Genomic DNA, 16,747 nt, shown 5'->3' on the forward strand with positions numbered 1-16,747 from the left:
GTGCATAAAAAGCGCGTAAAACGTTATTCTCATTATTTTCAGGCTGTAATATAAGACTGAAAACTAACTCCCATTTGGTGGAAACGTAGGATCACGAGCATGATCCAGTAAGGTATGTTGATAACATATGTGCCCCATTCTGGTCTTAGAAAGTGAGCAAGAACAGGTCATGATACCTGCGTTTGTTTTTAGATCCTGAAAAGAAAAGAAACTCAGTCAGAACTAATACCCTACCCTTGACCGGCGGCTGCTGGTTCAACAGGTAATATGAGGAATCCGAGTTAAATGTAGTTGGAAGCTAAACAACTGTCAGAAATGTAGCTAAAACAAGTTTTATTTTATACACTTGCAGATATCCCGTATTAAGACAGAGCCCTGATGAGAATCCGTAGAGTTGACATACCGGATTCGAAACGCGTTGGCGTAAAAAGATTAGCCATTTATTGGTTGAATGGACTGAATGAATTAATTTGAAGTCTATTTTTCCTTTTTTGAACTGCCTACATTCAACTGTAGTTCATTGATTTATGATTGTCATCAAGTTTATACTTTTGACTCTGGTCTTTATGGAATTACGGATGATTTTTTCTTCTTAGTATGAATATTTGAGTGTATATATATCAGAGCAATTCACTTTGTATAATACAACTAGTTATGTGTATGTGTTTGTGTTGTAAATAATCGGTGTACAAAACGATAAGGTGTCCCTTTCATACATCAATACTTAAAAAAAGACAAAAAACAAATAAATAATAAAAGGGTTTGAGTGACATACCCGTACGAACCAGGAAGTCTCTTATGGTTTGTTCCCTCAAAAATAGAGGATTTAAGTAAGTGTGTGGCTGGCAATCTGTGTACTTAGTTATATTAATGGTCCAGCTAGCCCCACGTCCCAGGACCTGACTCCCCCATTATTGAAACAGGAAAACAGGGCACAGAAGTCACGAAGCCCCACCAGGCAGAGGTGCGGCACAACGAGGAGCGGGAAGGCTGAGAGCAGGGCAGGTGTGGGCACACGCAGCAGCTGGTGGCCGTGGGGCGCGGGGGTGTCCTAGAATAGGTCACCCCAATCGAACCAATCTAAAAGTACGTGGATGTATTCTTAAAACAATTTATACCAAAAGTAACATCTCACCTGAGAGACACAACATATTTTATTAACAAAATCGAAAGATTCCAATTTCAAACAGGACAACACAGGTTAGTCACTCTAGATGTTGTATCCTTATACACGCAAATTCCCCAGGAGGAGGCCGGAGAAGTATTGGAATGGTACCTCGAAAGCGGAGATCGCCCCTATCGCGTTCACACACAATTCATTGTCAACCCAGCATCTTTGGCATTAAGGCGCAACTGTTTCAAATTTGAAATGGATTTCTTTGTACAGGTGACAGGACCTGCCATGGGTTGTCCATTCGGGCCGGAGATGGCAGTGCTCTACATGGCCAAGTATGAGGACTGTCTCATCTACAACAACAATCCTTTCATTCAAAATGTGGTACAATGGCACCGCTATATTGACGACATTGGGTGCATTTGAAATGGCACGGAAGAAGATCTACTCCAATTTCATGTGTGGTTGAATGAGAGAAATCCGGATATTCAATTCACACTAACCCATTGTACAACCAGTTTAACCTTCCTGGATGTGGAAGTGCATCCCACAGAAACAGGCCTGATTAACACGCTTTACACAAAACCTACTGATAAAAATACAGCACTCCACTTTCACAGTCACCATCGAAAGAGCCTCAAAGACAATCTCCCTTATGGCCAGTATTTGCATGTGCAGCGCGACTGCACACGCAAAGAAGATTATGAAATACATTCCAATTTGTTAACTAGCAAACTGAAAGAAAAATGGTTACCCATCAAAATTACTCAAGCATTCCTGCAAAAGAGCATGGTTCACACCACATAAAACTTTACTTGAAAACAACCAAAAAACCATGTCTCGATTAGCGTTGTATCCACCTTTCGGCCCAAATACTAATTCCTTCAAAAAGATCATTAGAAAGAACTGGCATTTGTTAAAGGATATTGTCAAGGATCTCCAAATACCACTGTTTACCTTAAAAAAGAATGTCAGCATAGGACAACGCATTGTAAGGGCATCAGAAGATCATAATAAGAGAGCAGAATCTTTACAGAGGTTTTTAAATTTACCACCAGTCACAGAACACCACAAGTGTGGAACCTGCCAAACGTGAAATTCAAAAACTGAAGGTGCAAAGTTTATGGATGGCATCGCCAAGTGGAGTCATAATGAATTTTCAACTTGCAAGACCAAAAATGTGGTCTACACCATAACTTGCCCCTGTCCTCTAATCTACATTGGCAAATCCATGCAGGAAATCAGACAAAGGATCAGCCAACATCCTTCTAGAATAAAAAAAAAGTATTGATCGCACCCCTGGTGGCTCATTTCCAAGAACTTAAACATACTGAAAGAGACCTTAGATGGACAGTGCTAAGTGTTATTAAACCGAACCCCAGAGGGGGAGATTCTGAAAGGAGAGTGCTCTAAAGGGAAGCGTACCTAATCATGTGCTTTAACACTGCCTCCAAAGGACTAAATGAAATTTCTGAAATTAACAGACTGTGATTTCATTTAAACTACATATAACCACATGCCTTACATCATATCGAAACTCTGAGTGTCTACGAACCATTGCCATATTGCCACGCACAACCTGAGTACATCACATTTGCATTCATTCCAAATCGCAATGCGAAGGTCCCCCAAGCACCAACAGTCTAGCTTTATCATACATGATTGCACGCACACATAGTGGAAATCCTGACAATAGCAGTTTTATTTAGATGCAGTCGGTTCTGTTAACATTGTTAGACAGGCAACGCCAACCCTTGAATGAAAATCCGTTTTGTTTGTAACTCAAAAGAGAACACTTTTTGTTTTCTAATTGGTCATCAGACTACAAGTATAGAAATGCAGTGCATATAGAGAACAGCGATTCCTCACTAGTTTGAATTAAAAAAATTCTAGCTGACGCTGCAAGAATTTTCAATTCTATTAAGGACCCGGAGGCAAGGATTATGCTTCTCTTTGCTTTACTGCAAAACCACAGCAGCCAATAACAACTTTGAAACTCAGCATATCCCAGAAGTACAACCCCCAGTATAGTGTGCACCAATCACCATCAGTCCACTCTAATACATAGTCCGGGGTGACAACATCACTTCCTCTTTCTTTGCATTAAACTTTAACACAGTCCACAAACTTGACCGTTGAACACTGGGCCACCGATTACATCATCGCCGTGGAACCCACTCGAGCACGTAATAGCATCCTCCGAACCAGATTCGATGTCACCATGCTCCATATTCGCCAGTTCTGTCCTTCTTCCGAACAGCGTCATCCTGGATGTTCAGGTCTGTTTATCTTGATCTCCTATAAAGAGAATAGTGGTCGTAATATGCCATCCATGAACTCTGTGAATTGCATAACTTATATAACAGTCACAATTAAGCATTTCCAAACATTAATGGGTGGGAGAAAATTAAAACATCAACATGAATTATACATGAACCATTCCATTGACCATAATCCCATTATTATATGAAACATCAGTATGTTACCTGGGTGGGATAATCCTCGCCTTAGTGTCCTTAATAGAATTGAAAATTCTTGTTGCGTCAGCTAGAACATTTTTTATTCTATGTCAGTTCACGGAGGCTCAGATTATGCTAGTTTAAAGTTGTTCCATAACCATCAAAGCCACATCCACAATTGGTTTATGATAAAACGTCTTAAACGTTGAGTCAGAGGACCAGTCCGCTGCAGTCATAATATCCTGTAATCAAGAGCCTGTATAAAAGGCCTTGGAAGCCATTGCTCCTCTAACTGAGTGAGCGCCAAAAATGGCAGTATCAACACCTGCTAGTCTCAGTAACCAAGTAACCCACCTGGCTAAAGTCGCTGCAGTGACTGGGCGGAAAGGTCTCTGCAGAGAAATTAACAATTGTCCTGCAACATCATTCCTGAACTCTCTAGTACAATCCTCATAACATTTTAAGCATTGAACCACACATAACATGGTATGATGAGGAAAGGTAGGATATGAAATACATCTAGAATGCGTTTTTGTCCGTTTGGATATCGTGAAAGAAACTCCTGTAGGAGTAAATACTCTACCTGCTATATCCAAAGCTCGCACGTCCGAGACACACCTGCAGGATACCAGGCATAAAAGCATTGTAAGTTTCGCTGATAACTGTTTCCGGGATAAGCCCTCATTGCCTGGCCAAGCTTTAAAAAAATGTAAAACTAAATTAACATCCCAATAAACAGAATACCTGGGTTTTGGAGGATTGACCAATCGGATACCCCTCACCACTTTACATACCAGGGGGTGTTCCTCCACCGGTTTACCATCCACGTGTGGATGACCAGCCGAAATTGCTGACCGAAAATTGTTCACCGTCCGATATGCCATTCCTGAGCTGGCGAACTCCGACAGGAAATTGACTATTAGATGGACACCGGATCCCACAGGATCTGTCTGCCGTTCAGAACACCAACTAACCCATCTACGCCAACCTGATTCATATCGCTTGTGCGTAGCAGGTGCCCATGCCTGTGATAAGAAAAACAGAGACTCCTGTGAAACTCCTGGCACTTGCCATCGTCGCCTGAAAGTCTCCACGCCATGAGTGTCAGGACACCTTGCATCACCAAAGGATGAGGCAACCCCAGAGGGTCCTCCAGGATCTCAGCAAACGACCGAAGTCAAACCTGAAGAGCACATGACAAAGCTAGCACCACCGGAAACCACGCTTGCGCTTTCCAATATGGAGTGATTAAAATCACCTCCGCCCCCTCCCGGCGGAGCTGTGCCAATACTCTCGGAATCATGGCAAAAGGTGGAAATGCATATAGAATGCCCATCGTCCATGACTGAAGAAATGCGTCTGAGCTGATTGCCAGAGGATCTGGACGCCAGCTGTAGAACCGAGGAAGTAGCGCATTTAGTCTGGATGCAAAAAGATCCACGGCACATGGGCCTCATTTGTCATTCAAGTGCTTGAACACCCCAGGATGCAGTCTCCAATCTCTGGCATCCCTCAGGAAACGGGAGTTCCAATCCGCTACCACATTGGAAGAGCCCGGAATGTACTCCGCCATCACCGATATATGGTGGTCCAGGCAAAAATGCCAAAAGTCCTTGGCTATCTCCACTAGAAGACGAGACCTCATACCCCCCAGACGATTGATGTATCGTACTGCCGACACATTGTCCATCCGCAGTAAAATACAGCAAGTTGTCCTCTGCGGGGAGAGTGTCCGAATTGCAAACGAGCCCGGAAGAAGCTCCAGGCAATTGATATGGAGTTTCAGTTCCTCTCGGGACCACCAACACCCAGTTTCCACCGAGCCGCAATCTGGCTCCCCAGCCCCATCTGCTGGCATCTGATTCTATGACTATCTCTGGGTGGGCTGAGAAAATGGCTTTGTCATTCCAAGTATCCATGTGCTCCAGCCACCAACTCATCTCCGTCCGCGCCTCTTCGGAAATAGAGATCAGCTCTGCATAACTCAGACCCTTGTGTAAGTGTAAAATCTTCAAACGCTGAAGAGCTCGGTAATGTAGGGGTCCTGGGAATATCGCCTGTATTAAGGCGGCCAGAAGTCCCACCAACCTGGCTAAGGTCCTCAAGGATATAGTCTGAGATGCAAGCATTCTCCTCAACTCCTTCTTGATAGCTATTCTCTTCCTCAAAGGTAATAGTAACTGATCTGCAAGTGAGTCTACCTGAAACCCCGAGAACTCTATCGACTGGGTTGGAGTCAGAATGGACTTCTGCGCGTTGATGACAAATCCCAACTCTTGTAAGAGTTGGACCGTCCAGTTCAGATGAAGAAGAACTGTGTCCATATTCTGCGCCATAATCAGTATATAGTCCAAATAAATTTATTAGTCTTACCCCCCGTTCTCTCAGATACTGAACCACAGCTTTTAGTCATTTGGTGAAACACCAAGGGGCGGACGAAAGTCCAAGGGCATGGCCGAAAACTCGGACCACTGGTCTTTCCATTGAAATTGAAGGAACCTCCTATGAGGGGGAAAGATAGGCACCGCCAGATACGCGTCTTTCAGATCTAGACGCACCATCCAATCTTTTGCCAACAGGATGTCTCTCAACAAGTGTATGCCCTCCACTTTGAGGGGCCAATACCCTACCCAGGAATTGAATTCTTTCAGATTGAGCACTAGTCTGAATCCTTCGTCCTTTTTGGGAACTAGGAAAACAGTACTTACAAAACCCAGCGGATGGATCACTGAAATATTATCGACGGGCACATTATCGACTTACCAAAATATCGTTGAACAATGATCGACGACAAAAATATCGACTTTCTATACTTATTACACAAACTACAAAAATATCGAGTAAAAAATATCGAGTACTAACTATATCGAATACATAAATATCGCTTCAATAAATATCGACTACAAATATATCGTTGGACATGAAATTAGCCCTAACACTACAAAAATATCGACTACAAAAATATAGACTACCAAAATATCGTAAAAAAAAAAATATCGAGTTCATGTTTGTACACTTTCATTTCTAAAATACCATCTTTATCATCAATAAAAGTCATTTCTCTATAAAAAATACATTTCACATATAATACCTGTTACTTACATAAAATTACTATTAATCCACATTTGCTATACATTCTATTACATGCATTTTATAATTTTCCACATATTCTTTGCATTTAACTAACATTTTCATTATTTATTTTCACATAAAAATATATTTCATTTAAACACGAACCTGCTTTAATGCGGGAATCCCCACATACCACCATTCTCACATCAACAAACACTCCAATTAACTACAAAAAATTCAAACTAGCCTATACAATGCTTCCTTACATCCTACAACCAATCAAATCAAAGCACACATAACACATATACTATAAAAGGGATACATGCATTCTACCATTTGTTGCTGCTACCTCTCTGGAAAGTAGATGCCAACACTCTGAAGATTTTGTTGCAGAATAAACATCTTTAAAGATCCAGCTCACTAGTCAAGTCAAGTCAAGTCATACCATTTATGTAGCGCACTACATACCCAGAGGGTTTCAAGGCGCTTAGGAAGGGGAGGTGGATTATTTGTCAAATATCCACGTTTTAAGCTACTTTCTGAACGCAAGGTGATTCTGGGTGAGGCGGAGGTAAGCGGGGAGTGAGTTCCATGTTTTGGCAGCCAGGTATGAGAAGGATCTGCCTCCCATGGTGGTCTTGTTGATGCGAGGTACAGTGGCGAAGGCTTGGCTGGAAGAGCGAAGTTGGCGGGAGGGGGAGTAGAAGGAAAGTCGAGAGTTGAGGCAATCGGGTCCGATGTCGTAGAGTGATTTGTGTGCGTGGGTAAGCAGTCGGAAAGTGATCCTCTTATTGACGGGTAGCCAGTGGAGGTCTTTAAGGTGACCAGAGATGTGTTCGTTGCGTGGGATGTCTAATATGAGCCTGGCTGAGGCGTTTTGGATTCGTTGTAGTTTCTTCTGGAGTTTAGCGGTGGTACCTGCGTAGAGGGTGTTTCCGTAGTCCAGTCGGCTCGTGACTAGAGCGTGGGTGACTGTTTTCCTTGTTTCGGAGGGGATCCAGTGAAATGTTTTTCTGAGCATGCGAAGAATGTTAAAGCAGGAAGAGGATACGGCGCTGACTTGTCTGTTCATTGAGAGTGAAGAATCCAGGATGACGCCAAGGTTCCGTGCGTGGTCTGTCGGGATGGGTGCATTTCCGAGGGCTTCCGGCCACCAGGAGTCGTCCCATGCAGAGGGGGATTTACCTAAGATGAGGACTTCTGTTTTATCTGAGTTCAGTTTCAGACGGCTTTGTTTCATCCATTCGGCGACTTCTTTCATTCCTTCGTGTAGGTTAGTTTTAGCGGTGCTGGGGTCCTTGGTGAGAGATAGGATCAGTTGAGTGTCATCCGCGTAGGAGATGATGTTGAGGTTGTGTTGGCGGGCGATGGCCGCGAGGGGGCTCATGTATACGTTGAAGAGGGTGGGGCTGAGTGAGGATCCTTGTGGTACGCCGCAGATGATTTCAGAGGCCTCGGACTTGAATGGTGGGAGGCGGACTCTCTGGGTTCTTCCGGTGAGGAACGAGGTTATCCATTCCAGTGCTTTTCCTTGGATTCCGATGTTTCTGAGGCGTTGTAAAAGGGTGCTGTGGCAGACTGTGTCGAAGGCTGCGGAGAGGTCGAGGAGGATGAGGGCGACTGTGTCTCCATTGTCCAGTAGAGTTCGAATGTCGTCTGTTGCTGCGATGAGGGCGGTCTCAGTGCTGTGTTTGGCTCGGAAGCCGGACTGTGAGGAGTCGAGGGATTTGTTGGCTTCGAGGAAGGCGGCGAGCTGGTTGTTGACAGCTTTCTCGATGACTTTGGCCGGGAATGGGAGAAGCGAGATGGGGCGGTAGTTTTTGAGTTCGGTGGGGTCTGCTGTTGGTTTTTTCAGAAGGGCGGTGAGTTCAGCGTGTTTCCAATCTTCTGGGAAGGTAGCGGAGTTGAAGGAGCAGTTGATGACGTCTCGGAGGTGCGGAGCTATGACGGAGTCTGCTTTGTTGAAGATGTGGTGGGGCATTTTTGTAGAAAACTAAATTAGAAGTGCACTATTTTCCTTACATCTCCTAAGTCTTACACTTATTTTATTTTCATCTCTTCCTACTTTTCTGATAGAAACTATTCCAACACAATTCCTATTACATGGTCATATTTCTTCACGTGCAAAATCAGATAGTAAGTATATAATAATTCTCTGTTATACACCAACTGCTGTTTTTAAACACTAATTTACAAGAGTATTTAATTTTTTAAAACATTATCTTTACAGATATACTGAAATTGTCCTATTTCTACAGCAAAAAGGATAAAACTACACTAATTACACATGTAAGTATAGATGTGTTTGTTATAAAACAGCCAATTTCATTAATGCACATTTCGAATCAACATATCTTGCTTTTTACATCTTCCCTATAGATCATTTGAAAGATCCAACATCAACTATACCAAAACACAAGAGTACCCTTCTGAAAAATGTAAGTATAATTGTAATTTGGCTAAAAGTGGGCACAAAAAACGCTAACTATATTCTTAACACCATGTTATATATTTTGAATTGCCTCTACAGATATTCTGAAAACATCATACATCTATTCTACATATCATATGAAAACATCCAACACAAAATATACCAATATACAAGAATACCCTTGTAAAAAATGTAAGTATACTTGTCATTTCTCAAAAACTGCCGAAAATAACACAGACTATGTTCTTAACCCCTTAAGTGCTGCTGACGGCCAATGGTCGTCAGCAGCGCTACCTCCCCAGTGCTGCGCACGACCATTGAACGTCCATTCAGCACTAGTTCTAATGGACAGCGCAGCACTGGGGAGGAATGTGTAATAGCAGCTATGAGGTTATCAACATGTTATCTATTTTATATTTCCTCTACAGATATTCTGAATACATCATACAGCTATTCTACCTACAACAAAGAAAACAACATATTTAGAAGTTAGTATACGTTTAAATCTGTTACATTTCCAAACGGTTCAATATAAAAATTATAATATTTTGCTTTTATTCCTTCTATCTACTCTACAGATCAGACCTGTACTAACTTGATGTACTCCAGCAATTACTACTATTCTACTATTTAAACAAGTAAGTATATGTAATGTTTACATCAAATGCACTAGTAAGCAAAAATGACAACTGCTTTTGAGTAGGAAATACGTTTGTTATGTGTAAACATTAACGTTGCTTTTCTATATTTTCATACCAACAGCAAATAAAGACATACATACAAGAACATCATTTAAAAGACATTTCTGCTTCTGTGACTACTACTTTGATTAACTGTAAGTATAAATGCATCAATAATGATGTTAGCACCACAAAAGTAAAAAAATGTGTTCTGATTTTGTTTCTTTTTACTCTTTCCTAGAACAAGTAAATCAAAATGACTGAAGGTGCAGAATTTGTCATGTCTCAGAAAAATAAATTACTATTATGCTACATGGGTTATGTGTATAATCAGGAAAGACAAAGTGGTAGAAAGGTTTTTTGGAAGTGTACCAAATATTACTCCAACAAATGTTATGGGAGGGCCACTACTGAGGAAACTAATGTGCTATTTACTAGGGAACACAATCATCCCCCAAATGTCACAGAAATTGAAATTAGAGATGCTTTAGAAAGTATTAAAAGTGCTAGCACACAAAGTGACAAACCAACCACACAAATCCTTAAAGAAGAACTGGTAAAAGTCCCAGCCCATGCTTCAGGTCAACTACCCTCTATTGACTCCCTGAAACGCACAATTGCATGCACTAAACGACTCACTAGCACAACCCAACCCAACCCAACAAGTTTTGAGGAAATTATTATTTCACCAGAAATGGCCATCACACACAATAAAGATAAATGTATTCTTTTTGATAATGAAAGCAGTACAAACAGAATAATTATGTTTGCAACTGCAAGTAATTTACGAAAAATCCAACAGTGTCCCCAATGGATGATGGATGGAACATTTAAACCCTGCCCAAAACCTTTTTATCAACTGTATTCCATCCACGGTTTATACCATCATTCTAACATACCTTTCATTTACTGTTTGCTACCCAACAAACAGCAAACAACTTACACCGAAATTTTAAATGTTCTCAAAACGGAAATCAATAATTATTTTCCCGAAAAAATAATTATTGATTTCGAATTAGCTATGATTAATAGCATTTTGAGAACATTTCCCCACACAGCAATCCAGGGTTGCTATTATCATTTTAATCAGAGTATATGGAGGCATCTCCAAAAATCTACTTTAAGTATACTATACTCTACAGATAGCACCTTTGCCTATCAAGTAAAAAAGTTAATAGCCCTGGCCTACGTCCCTGTTACAGATGTTGCTGAACATTACAATTTATTAATTGACAGCGCATATTACAAGAGGAATGAGGATAAACTAACCCCATTGCTAGACTATTTTGAAGACACTTGGGTGGGAAGGTTGCACAGATCTGGACATCGACGCCAGCCCAAATTCCAAATCCCTTGGTGGAATGTCTATCTTAGTACTTTAAACCAAGAGGCTAAAACCAACAACAGTGTAGAAGGGTGGCATAATGCTTTCCAAGCAACTACAAACAGAGGCAAACCCACATTCCATAACCTTCTAGAAGCTTTGAAAAAAGAACAAAGCTATCAGGAACTAAGAATGGAACAATCAGTGTTACAAATAGGTCCAAAACTCACTAAACAAACAAAACAAATGTTCCGACTACTTCAAAGTCAAGTCACACTATACCCTACAACTAGAGGATTAGAATACCTGGCAATAATAGCAAAAAGTCTACTATAAAAATGTAAACTAAATATACGAATGTCTTCTTACAATAATAGTAAAATTTACATGTCATAAACATATATAATGAATTATAAATAAAACATATTTGTTTGACAAACTTATGAAATTTATGTAAAAAAATTCGTAACAAATATGCAATGTTTATAATTTATTCACACATACACATAACATTAAAAATCGACATTTCCCACCCAATCAAAATTGTAAAATAAATACTTACAATTTTTGGAGATGAGAGACGCAATCAAGGAAAAAGCAATCCATACAATCCAATCCAATATCTTACTATTCCAATATGGGAAACCCTCAAAAACCCGAAAATAAAATGTAAACGTAAAAAAACGCTCCAGGAAATCCCGAAAACAGTAGTGTGGACACTTTAGTATTTAAAGTTATATACACACAATTTAAAAAAAACGGTCACGCATATCAATGTATCAATCCGAATCGAAACCCTCAAAAAAACCCGAAAAAGGTTTAAAAAGTGTTAAAACCGCTCCTGGCAAACACGAAAAATAGGAGATAAATGTCAAAATATAAGCATAATAACTTAAACATTTGTTTCTCTGTTAAAAAACACGCTTCCTTCCATGTAGTTTTCATGCGAGGAACCGAAACCTGTAAAAGAACATACATAACGAAACCCACCCACAAATACCCCCTTCACATTTGTAAATATACGAACAATTAACATTAACCATGTAAGAAGACATTTCCGAACACTTAAAATAAGACTTGAAGGAAAAAAAGCACGACACATCTATAACGGAGACTTTTCACCCAAACACTACTTAAACTATTAATACATACACCAAAAAACACTACAAAGTTCGATTATACCCTCAAACATGACCACTTACTTATAATTTGTAGTTAAAAATAACCTTACCTCTCGCGACGCGAAGCAACTCCCAACCGCGAGCTTCTCCAGTCCAGAATGGAGCGCAATAACCGTACGCGGTAAAAAAGTAGTCCCCTTAACCCATTTGTGTAAAAGGATAATAGAAAAAACAATGTAATATGTAAAAAATATAATATATACACATGTATAATGTAACAAATTAATACACTATACTCATGACAATTTTCCTTTTTTAAGAAAAATAAATATATTTAATATAAATTAATATATAATAATTATTATATATTAATAATATAAAAAAATTATGTAAGACTTTGAATAAAAGATGTAAATATTTTGTTATTGTGTATATTTATATGAATAATTTTGTGTTTAATTTTAATTAAACATTATAAATGTTTATGGTAATAATTAATAATGATAAATAATATAACTTATTTATTGTTATTAATATAACAATTAGAACCATTTACTATATAAAGAATGGCCTGAAAAAAGTATCTATTTTATCTGTGAATGTATATATTTTTGAAAATAATAAATGAATGTTTATGTTTATTAATTAATAATAATAATAATAATTAATAAAATAATTATTATTTTTATTAATTATTACAAAAAGTTTTATAATAATTTCTAACTATAACAAAAGTATATAATTGCTTAACTAATATTTTGTCAATACCAGATATTATAATTAAACATATTGTTTCCCTATACAATTATAAACTTTACAACCAAATCGATTTATATGTTTAATGTAAAAACAACATTTTCTGAAATATACACCAAGAATTTTTTTTTTTGTATTTCAATTTATCCTAACAAATGTAATAATAGTCATGTTACTTGTTAAAATTAAAAATGTATTATATATATTTTATTATATTAATATTTAATATTAACATTATTAAATATTAATGTAAGAACTGTATAACAAATCATTGTTTTATGTATTTCTATATAAATACTTGAAACTGTAAGTGACTGATGGGAATATGTAAAATTTACTGAAAGAATGTTGTAAACAAATGTTTTTTTTATATTGACAACATGTATATAAATGTAAAGATGTTATTCTGTGAATACTAAAAGTCAAAAAAATGTGATGTTATATTTGTTTGTGATTGTATTGTAGTACACAATAAAAAATTAAAAAATTGTTTAATAAAGTTTTTTGAAAACATCCATGTTGCATTAATTTTTAATATTAAAAGACAGTAATGAACAAATGTATACAAATGTGCTGCACACTGACCAATTTTATATGTCCTATTACTACTCCAGTCAAGCTAATATCATAGAAGCTGCAGGACACTAGCAAAAAATTATTTACTATTCATACTACACTCAAGCTAATATCATAAAATGTGGTGGAGACTGACCAATGTTTATTTATTAATCCAACTCCAGTGTAGGTAATATCAGTGATGGTGCTGGACACCAACCAATTAATAATTAGAATTCCAACTCCACTCTAGCTACTGTCTGGAAACATGCTAATACATATATTTTTTTGATCAAAATAAAACTTAATAATGTAAAGTTATAATATTTTGTATTTTCGTGTAATAGATTTAATGTATAAGTGTTTTATGTTACACTATACATCAGCACTCTAAAATACCCAAAACTGTCCCTAAACACTAAAAATACCCCTTCACCCCAAAGGCCAAAACTGACCCAGAATGCTACAAATACCCCTTTATCCACAAACTTAAAACTGACCCAGAACCCTACAAATACCCCTTTACTCAGAAACTGAAAACTGACCCTCAACCCAAAAAATACCCCTTTACCCAAGAACTGAAAACTAACCCAGAAGGCCAAAAATATCCCTTTACCCACAAACTGAAAACTGACCCTGAACCTTAAAAAAACTCCTTTACCCACAAACTGAAAACTGACCCTGAACCCTACAAATACCCCTTTACCCACAAACTGAAAACTGACCCTGAACCCTACAAATACCCCTTTACCCACAAACTGAAAACTGACCCTCAACCCTAAAAATACCCCTTTACCCAATAACTGAAAACTGACCCAGACCCTTTAAAAAACTCCTTAACCCACAAACTGAAAACTGACCCTGAACCCTACAAATACCCCTTTACCCACAAACTGAAAACTGACCCTGAACCCTACAAATACCCCTTTACCCACAAACTGAAAACTGACCCTGAACCCTACAAATACCCCTTTACCCACAAACTGAAAACTGACCCTCAACCCTAAAAATACCCCTTTACCCAAGAACTGAAAACTGACCCAGAAGGCCAAAAATATCCCTTTACCCACAAACTGAAAACTGACCCAGATCCAAAAAAATACACCTTTACCCAAGAACTGAAAACTGACCCTGAACCTTAAAAAAACTCCTTTACCCACAAACTGAAAACTGACCATGAACCCTACAAATACCCCTTTACCCACAAACTGAAAAAAACTGACCCTCAACCAAAAAAACCCTTTACCCAACACCTGGAAACTGACCTTAAACACTATAAATACCCCTTTACCCACAAACTAAAAACTGACCAAGACCCCAAAAAATACACCTTTACCCCTGAACTTAAAACTGACACTGATTATTAAAAAACACCCCTTAATGCACAAACTGAAAACTGACCCTTAACGCTTTCAAAACCCCTTTACCCACAAACTTAAAAATGTCCCAAATCCCACTAAATACACCTTTACTCACGAACAGAAAAATGACCCTGAACCCTAAAAAATTAACCTATACCAAAAACTATTAAACTGAGCCTGAACACTATAAATAATAATGAACACAACATTAAACATTAATATATAATTAACAAAAAAATAATATTTTACAAAAACAAAAAGAAAATATATTATCACATTAGCTATAATAATAAATTTGATTAATTAATATTGTTTAATTCCAATTAATTAATTAACATCAACATAAATTTAAACATTACATTTAAATGTATCCAATTAATGTAATTAAGTCATTATTATAAATTAATTACCAATTAATTATTTTAAATAATATGCAATATATTAATTAGATCATTAACTAATTATAATTAATATGTTAGCAATTTATAAATTTAAATAATATGCTAATTCTTAATAAAATAAATCACTAATTATTAATAATTAATAACCAATGTATCAATTAAAATAATATACAAATCAATTTACAAAAACAATAATTAATAATAATTAATTAATCAATTAATCAATTAAATTATATGCTAAATACTTAATAAAACAATTAACTAATTAATATTAATTAATTACCAATTAAAATCTAATTAAAACAATTACCAAACATATATTGATTAATTAATTATTATTAAATTACTTCCCACCCTATTCCCCTATAAACCCACAACCCGCTCCTAAACATTAAGTACTATTTATTTATATATTATATATATATATTTTTTTTATCATTTTTTTCCAACATATTCTCGATATTTTTTACTTTCACTATATTTCGATATTTTGTCTGGTCGATATTTTTGAGTCGATATTTTTGTATTCGATATTTTTGGGTCATTTTTACAGTCGATATTTTGTCCAACGATATTCCTATAGTCGATATTTAGTTAATGTCGATATTTTTCCGTCGATATTTTGTCCATTCGATAATATGTAGTCGATATTATGTCCAGTTACCCCAGCGGATGTGTGCACGTGTGCACAATTGCCCCTTTTTGCAACAACAACTGAATCTCGGCGTCCATGAAAGACGTCTCTGCAAGGGAAAAAGGTAGGGAATGAGGAACCCGAGCCTGATGGGGTTAGGCATAAAACTTTATTTGAAAACCTCTTACCGTCTGAATGATCCTAGGATCCTGTATGAGGCTTTCCCATACATGATGAAACAAAGCAATCCGGCCTCCCACCTTGGTGTCCCCAGCCTGCATTAAGCTTACCTGAGTAAGAACCTTCTCCAGAGGAATTACTTTGTCCTCCGTAGCCTCTACGTTGTCGCCCCCTGTCGCCGCGATTGCGGGAAGGGTAGAACTTTGAACGTTGGCCACCACCTCTGCCACGTTGCTCGGAGCCTCGAGAGGTCTGGTTAAATCCACGGCCGGTCGCTCGACCCCTGTAGCGTCCGGCCCTGTTAAAAAGGTCAGTGTGAAAGACTTTTTTTATATTTGCTTGATCCTTATCCAGGGCGGAAAATGTGTTCACATACTTCCCCATCTCCTTCACGAATTTCTCCCCGAACAGCATGCCATTAGCGAGCGTGCCCCATTCTGTATTCGCCATTTCAGCCAGTTGTGGGTCAATACACATAAGGAAGGACCTTCTCCCTTCCATTGACAGAGCGCAGTTCGCGTTACAGAGGAAACACATTGCTTTTGCGCCCACTCCAGAACTTCTGTGGGGTCCAACGGGGTATTGGAATCCTTAGCGGTAACCGCAGCATCCAAGATCTTAGTCAGGGGGCCAGACACGTCAAGGAGCTTATCCTGACA

General features: G+C 38.1%; 1 pseudogene; it reads right to left on the reverse strand.

Moving 5' to 3' along the window:
- Positions 1-4,492: 4,492 nt before the first annotated feature.
- LOC147727009 (uncharacterized) lies at positions 4,493-16,472 on the reverse strand (annotated as a pseudogene).
- Positions 16,473-16,747: the final 275 nt, after the last annotated feature.

Source organism: Lissotriton vulgaris, chromosome 3_1, assembly GCF_964263255.1.
Source record: "Lissotriton vulgaris chromosome 3_1, aLisVul1.2, whole genome shotgun sequence".
NCBI lineage: Eukaryota > Metazoa > Chordata > Amphibia > Caudata > Salamandridae > Lissotriton > Lissotriton vulgaris.